The 7,135-nt window shown below is 36.3% G+C and overlaps 1 pseudogene; it reads left to right on the top strand.

Annotated features, from left to right (window-relative positions):
- The first annotated feature begins 565 nt into the window (after positions 1-565).
- LOC131481833 (ubiquitin-fold modifier-conjugating enzyme 1-like) lies at positions 566-1,357 on the top strand (annotated as a pseudogene).
- The last annotated feature ends 5,778 nt before the right edge of the window (positions 1,358-7,135 follow it).

The following is a 7,135-nucleotide window of genomic DNA, read 5'->3' as shown; positions in this document are numbered from 1 at the left end:
TTTTTATAAATTCACTTAAATAGTAAGCATAATTTTGAAACGTCAAATGTAAATAAAAATAATTCACATTGGGATTTTCAACGGAACTTTTTAGTAAAATTATTGGGGTTTTCCTTTTCACATGCAAAAGAAGGCCTGTGAGATACAAAGAAAATAAATGAGTAATTCAAAATAACCTAGTTGCCATGTCTACCTTTTCAGAGACTGGCAATTATTGGTGAAATGTGGGTGGTATTCACAGGCTATCTAGAATATTCCAGCCAACACTTTTTTTTTCTTGATATCTTTTCAAGGCAATTACTGATGATATGTGGGTGCACAGCCTATCTAGAATATTCCAGCTAACATTATTTTTTCTTGTTGTCTTTTCACGTATTTGGATAAAAATGGAAATAGAGAGGCAGAGCTTGATGATAATGATTAGAATGCAATTATGTAATTTATTATGTATGCCACTGTAGAACTGTTTAGAATTTTTTTTTAACTGGGAAAATTAAAAAAAAATATTTCTTAAATGTGATGTTGATGTTCATCATCACATTTAGAAAATTTTGCCTGGTCCAAGATGGACGAGGCAACACAGCGTGTTGTTTCTGAGAATCCAGTGCTGAAGCCCAATGCCGACTCCGAGATCGGGAGCTGTGTGTGCAGCGCCTGAAGGAGGAACATCAGTCCCTTATCCGGTATGTGGAGAACAACAAGAATGCGGACAATGATTGGTTCTGACTGGAGTCCAACAAGGAAGGGACTTTGTGGTTTGGAAAACGCTGGTACATCCATGACCTCAAGTGTGAGTTTCACATCGAATTTGACATTCCTATCACACATCCTACCACTGCTCCAGAAATTGCAGTCCCTGAGCTGGGTGGAAAGACAGCCAAGATGTAGAGAGGTGGCAAAATATGCCTGACTGATCACGTCAAACCTTTGTGGGCCAGGAATGTCCCCAAGTTTGGACTAGCTCATCTCATGGCTTTGGGGCTGGGGCCATGGCCAGCAGTGGAAATCTCTGATCTGATCCAGAAGGGCGTGATTCAGCACAAAGAGAAAGGCAGCCAATAAAAGACGAAGCCACTGAGGAGGGACACGGGGCCCTTCAGGAGGCTACCATCCTGTTTCCCTGTGCATCACTCTTGTCACTCGTCTGACTGCTTCCTCCCAACTCCCCTCCTCTAGATGTTACTGAGTAGCTGCAGCAGACATTGCTAGGGGCGGTGCATATACACAGTATCTGTTGAGTGTCTAAATTAGGCTGCACAGGGAAGGGAAGGATTTGAGCCTTGGAAATCCAAGAGGCAATGTTTATTCTCTCCTAAAGTTGAACTGTGTGAGATCTTGGGGGCATAGGGGTAATTGAAAGTGATTATATGGTCTTTTAAGTGTTCGGAAACAACCTATTAATAAAATAGAAATCTGCTTCCACAAAAAGAAAAAAAGAAAATTTGCATAAAACACATTTATGTGTATGGCGATTTGGGGAGCCCCCATGTGGTAACAATGCTTTGTAAACTGTTTTTACTTTCCAAACTGCAAAAAATGTCATTACCCTTGAGTGGACATGGATTAAGCATGATTAATTGCATGGCTAACGACACATGCTGTCACTTCTGGTGCATCCTCTGCTTAAAATTCATTCCTCATTCCATTTTGGCTGAGAAAACATCGTTTTAACTTTTGATATTCAGATACTGTTATGGATCCATCTTTCAGCCAAAACTGATCATTCTTTACTTTTTATCACCACCTCATCACAAATATATTTATTGGAGAGAATGGTTCTGGAAAACAAATACCACAGGCCATTTCTGTCACATGATTGCATCCACAACATGGTTATAGGCACAGGGGCTTAGTTATAAAAATTCTTTCTTTCGACTCCAACTAGAGACTTCTTGTTTGAACATTATTTACATACTCAGGGTAGATGAAATACTAATTGTAAGATTTATCCACTGTTCGTTAAAACAGACATCATTTTTACTTGGCACTTGAACACACATATATACATAATAACAACTTCAATAGCAAATAACTATTTGAACATATAAAATATAAGTGAAATTTGGTATAGAAAAGAAAATCAATGTAATAGAATATATTAGATTCATCAATTTTTTCCAAGCCCATGGAATGTATTTAGGCTCTACATCAGATTTTAAGCAACTGTGGTTCTGGATACTTAATTTTGAAAAGGACACATAGTAGTAGGGTTTTGAGCTGTAGGTTAAAATAAATAATAAATGTTGCTTTTAAAATGAGATCTTGGTGCCTGGCGCAGTAGCCTAGCAGCTAAACTCTTTGCCTTGAAAGTGCTGGGATCCCATAAGCGTGCTGTTTCTAATCCTGGTGGCCTTACTGCCCTGTTTGTGGCCTGGGAAAGCAGAAGAGGACAGCCTAAAGACTTGGAACCCTGCACCCGTGTGGGAGACCTGGAGGAGACTCCAGGCTTCTGGCTTTGGATTGGCTCAGCTCCAGCTGTTGCAGTCACTTTGGGAATGAATTAGCACGAAAGATCTTCCTCTCTGTCTCTTCTTCTCTCTATATATCTAACTTTGTGATACAAATAAATCTTTAAAAAGAGACTTTTAATTCTTAATTACGTATTATTGCTTTATAAACATTCTTTCCATATGCCCTATGCACAAACTTCTAATAACAAATGTTTTACATAGTATGCCACATAAGTCAATGCATAATTCTTTCCTTTTGTAAAACAATGGAAGGGGTCCATCACCTAAGAAATTTTAGCAGAAGACTCAGTTGAATTTCAAGTGTTTCGTTATTTTACAATATTCAAGAAATCATAAAATTTCTGTTTCCCTTTCCCATCCTACTAAGTTCTAGCTATAGTTCCAGGATTTAAATCACATAGACACCCTGTAACATGCTAATTATCATTAGTTCAACAGTTACTATTATTATTTGCTCATGTAATCAATAATCTTGAATGAGCAGTTGAGATACTTTAGTTTAAACCTATTTCCATTGCATTCTTCAGGGATGGACTAGGAACGCCACTGAAATTCCCTGTTTCTGCTAATGTCTAGTACTAATAAGTATAGATGTTTTTCTCATAATTTTTTGTTTCTTTTCAGGAATGAAAATGTTCATCTTATCTCTGAGTATCTTAGAACTTTGATTTTTAAAACGGTTTTTACACCATTTTGATTTTTTCAATTACACAAGAAAAAATACTTCTTCAGTAAATGAAAACAATAGTTTTGCAAAAAGGGATTGAGATTATTAAATTAGCTTTTTAGTTTAATTTCTTGAGAAACTTTTCAGAAAAATCTGTTTTACAATCAAACAATTTCTTCTTGAAGATTTTAGCTGATTAAAATATTGTCCTCATTGGTTAATAATTATTTGGTTTGGGTTATAAGTGATTCTAGTTGTAATTAAAATATTGAGTAAAGATAAAAGTAATATTTTAGTACATATTATTAAACATGTAAATTTAGAATCCAAGGATACAGTGTTAAACTGACAATGACTTATTCCTTTTCTAAATCAGTTTTGTTAAGTTTCTCATATATTTTCATTTACTACATTTATATCACATTGCTAATTTAGATAACTTTTGTTAACTTACAGAAAACAAAATGATCAGAAAAAATTTGGGTCATTGAAACAACTGAAATATCAGAAATGAGACAGGTTCTATGGATTGGATGTTAATGTGGGCATTGATTACCATGCAAAGGGCCATATGTTCAAGGTTTGATTCCCAATGTGTTTGAATGTGTAGAACTGGGGAGGTCCGGAAATGGTTGACAATCATCTTGGAAGGCAGTTTCCTCAAAAGTGCTTTTATAAAAGCCTGAGTTTGGACCCAGCTTCTCTCCTTTCTGGCTCGCCATGTGATATCTCCTTGTACATATTCCCATCATCTACGACAGGACTGTGTCCTCTGGATTTTCAATTCCAAAAACCATGAGATCAATAAACCTTCTTTTCCACTGTATAGATGCCTCAGGTATTTCATGGTATGGTGAAAAGTTGAATAATACAACAGGGTTCTTCAGATTAAATTACACCTGTGTGATGTCACTTGTCCTTGGTTCTAGCAACTTCTTCTTGAGTGGTATTGTTAAAGTTTTAACTTAAAAAAAAGCTCTAGCTTTTCTAAGCTATTGATTTTCATAAAGCAAAGTTTAGTAACTGACGACAAACCTCTTCCCCTGATTTTCCTGTAACAATAAAGATCTGTATCTTTAATTCTCTTGCATGCTCCCCCCTGTCCTTCACTGATCCCTATTGGATCATATACTAATTAACTATTAACTTTAAGCTGAGCTTTTAATGTTCAACACCAAGTAGATAACTGTGATTGTGTGAGTTTTAATCCTAATGCACTTTGTGGGGTTTGATTAATGCTCTGAGTAAAAGATAGTTAACCACCAAACGGGAGGGACCTAAAATATCCGTGGGGGTGATCATAGTATTGTCTCTGAGACGAAGATTTCCGAATGGTTTCATACACATTCATTTCTATTAGGTAACTCCTCTGAAGGCTGAGTTTTCTGAGTGCCTTGGGCATACGTAAGTCAATTCTTCCAATATATTGGTTGAAGTTGCATTCTAACCATTTGTCTCTTAAATATCTCTGGAATCCCATAAAGTAGCCATGTAGTTCAGCCAATGCCAGGTATTAAGAGACAATTTATTTCAGTTATTTACTGAAAAAATGGCTAAAGAATATCTGCTATTATCTTTGATTTTTCCATCATTTCACTTCATGAAAAATACAGTATTTCATATGTTGTTCTCCACTTAAGCAGAAAATATTCAGTGCTCAGATATCCTAAGGCAAGGACTTTACACCAAATAATCAGACTGAAGCCAAGTTTATTCAATCATTACTGCCTTGTGAAATTTTGAGCAGGTTTCCACACAAATAATGTGGTCAATAGATATGCTTAGATTGTCAAAATAATAGCAAAATCACTTGTGAAATTTTCCAGATTTATTGACTGAGACTGATTTTTTTTCAAGAATTGTTCTTCTTTAGCCATTAAAACATATACTTTTAATCTTCTCTTTAAGTCAAAACCAAAAAATGTGAATTACTGGGCCCAGCGCTGTGGCCTAGCGGCTAAAGTCCTCGCCTTGAACGCCCCGGGATCCCATATGGGCGCCGGTTCTAATCCCGGAAGCTCCACTTCCCATCCAGCTCCCTGCTTGTGGCCTGGGAAAGCAGTTGAGGACGGCCCAGAGCATTGGGACCCTGCACCTGCACGGGAGACCCGGAAGAGGTTCCAGGTTCCCGGCATCGGATCGGCGCGTACCGGCCCGTTGCGGCTCACTTGGGGGGTGAATCATCGGATGGAAGATCTTCCTCTCTGTCTCTCCTCTTCTGTGTATATCTGGCTGTAATAAAAACATGAATAAATCTTTTTAAAAATGTGAATTACTACCAGAAACAAATATCATTATTGTACAATTTTTTTCTAAAATAGCACATTTTTTAAGAAATATACATTTCATTCTTGCAAGATGACACCTATGTGCTTCACTTTCGAGCTGTATATAAAGCTTCACGTTTAAAACAAACCAACAAAAAAATCAGCCAGTCATTCAGCAGTCATGAGCTAATTACATTTATTCAAAATACTTTAACTACGTACAGGAAATTAAAATCACTCCAATATTCAAGCAGAAAGTTTTAAGTTATTTTTCAGTAGCGAACTTGGGCATAGAAATTTGGGCAATGGGTAATTATATAACTCAGCGAAAAGTTTTATGAATTAAAGTATGCCTCCTGATATTCAACCAATAAATAACATACAATTTCCATAGACTCATAGATCGCCAATTAAAAGAAACTGACAAAATTTAACACTTGTTATTTTTTTCACATGACAAACTGATGGTATGTTAGCAGCATCTAACAGTAAGTGCTTTGTTGGGAAGTGCAACCTTTACGGATCAGACCATTTCTTAGCTATTAATTATATTGAGTCATATGTAGGATATGAAAACAAGTCATGCATTTGCTCATGAATATTTCCCTATTCTATGATCTTGGGCGGAAAGAGTGGAGCATCAAAACAGATGAGTCCCTTCTGTTTCTGTGAAATTTTACTACAAAATAGCCGCCATTGTGACTAACTATAGGTGGCTTTGGTTCCAACTGTTCATTTTGGCATTTAGAAAACGTCTAGCTGTTGTGGCTGCTACTATTTGTGGCCTGCCTTGCAGCCTCATCTGTTAGCTCCCAGGGAGAATAAGTGTCTTCTATCCATATAATGTGTTACTGTCATCACCCTGCCCAAACCTTCCAGCTGTCATCTCTATAGTTCATAGTTCAGTGTTTTTAGTCCTTCTAAGTGATGTGGGAGCTTACAAAGAAATGCGTTCTAGCCTAGCAATTTCTTATTTCATTTGTGCAGATCACCGAAGCTAGAACATCTATGCAGTTGTCCAGTAGTTTAACTAGAGATGCATCAAGCAAGAAATGAAATATTTTGAAGTGACATGCAGGAGGCTATAAGATTTTATGTTTTTTTTGGGGTGGGGTGAGGAAGGGTGTTTAATTAAATCCACAACACAGCTGTGACATAATCAATGTTTTTATTAGAAATGTGTTGATACAGACACATCTTTCCTGCTTTTTTGAATTTGTCGTTTCCAATGTCCTATTTTTTTCTTATGAGTAAATACACTTTTTTATTTTAAAAATTAGATTTTATTTTACTGAATTCTGCATTCTGTATTTCTTAAAATTGACATTTATTCAGATTTTCTTTTGTTTTAACTAATACACAGTTCTCTGTTACTAGTATGTTCAGTAGTAAGGTACATCCCTGCTTCAATTATCTTGGTGTTTATTTTGTTTTCTAAGATTGCCCTTGTCTTTTATTTCATCATTAGAGATTCTTTTAAAATATTTAAAGCATAAATATTAAGCCACATTTTAAATCCCTGGACTCCTGCATTTGAGGAGCTCAGTTTTGGTGCTGTTGACTTTTGCTTCACAAGAGATCTGTAACTGATATGTACCCTGTATCTTTTCCTGGACTATTGACAGGTTATGCTGAATATTTCTTTGGCCTTCATTAGGTAAAGCATTATTACATCATGGAAAGAGACGATATGATAGGTTTTGTATTCATTTGAGGGCAGCTGTTGGGAT

The sequence above is a fragment of the Ochotona princeps genome, chromosome 14 (assembly GCF_030435755.1).
Source record: "Ochotona princeps isolate mOchPri1 chromosome 14, mOchPri1.hap1, whole genome shotgun sequence".
In the NCBI taxonomy this organism is placed as follows: Eukaryota; Metazoa; Chordata; class Mammalia; order Lagomorpha; family Ochotonidae; genus Ochotona; species Ochotona princeps.
Note: the sequence above shows the minus strand (reverse complement) of the source record. Positions and strands in the feature narration are given on the sequence as shown.